This window comes from Amphimedon queenslandica, unplaced genomic scaffold, assembly GCF_000090795.2.
Source record: "Amphimedon queenslandica unplaced genomic scaffold, v1.1 AMPQUscaffold_9696, whole genome shotgun sequence".
Taxonomy (NCBI): Eukaryota; Metazoa; Porifera; class Demospongiae; order Haplosclerida; family Niphatidae; genus Amphimedon; species Amphimedon queenslandica.
In genome coordinates this window covers 3532-4087 of record NW_003550032.1, presented here as the reverse complement: position 1 = coordinate 4087, position 556 = coordinate 3532, and the positions used below count along the sequence as shown (strand labels likewise).

The window sequence follows — 556 nt, the reverse complement described above, 5'->3', positions numbered from 1 at the left end:
CATGGCCCCTCAATGTGTGTTTATTTTCTAGAGAGTACCAATAATGTGAACAGTTTTAGCTCAATTAATTACTAATTAAATAATGGTGTTCTTTGCATAACTTCAATAAATTCTTGTAATGTTATTAAACCAGTTCCATCTCTATTGGCTTCAGTGATCATACCATCAATATCCTCTGGAGACAATCTACTTATAAAATATCAGAGGGATGTGAACTAAACAGTAGAACAGTAATAGCCTATACTATTGAAAGTAACTTTAATCCATAATTCTTTGAAATAGCTTGTAAATCTATAGCAGATAATTTATCATCATAATCATTGTCTAAAAACTGAAAAGCCTAACAAGAATAGCCCCATTAGTGATTGCAAACAAACAATAACCCTTGACTTGTTTAATTTCTCCATAACTATAAGTGGCTCCCTGTGATCCACATAGATCTACTAGCTGCTTAGTGTATGTTATCATTCCTTCCTTCCCTATCTCTGCTTGTCTTATTATCATTATTAGCTCCTGTAGTCATCTCCTAGTCACTTTAAAACCTATATAATACTTT

At 32.2% G+C, this 556-nt stretch overlaps 1 long non-coding RNA gene across 1 annotated transcript; it reads right to left on the bottom strand.

Moving 5' to 3' along the window:
- Positions 1-91: 91 nt before the first annotated feature.
- On the bottom strand, positions 92-327 carry LOC109590664 (uncharacterized). Its single transcript, XR_002189433.1, has 2 exons — positions 258-327; positions 92-186 (listed from the first exon to the last, which is right to left on the bottom strand). It is a non-coding gene; the product is annotated as an uncharacterized LOC109590664 (long non-coding RNA).
- Between the last annotated feature and the right edge of the window lie 229 nt (positions 328-556).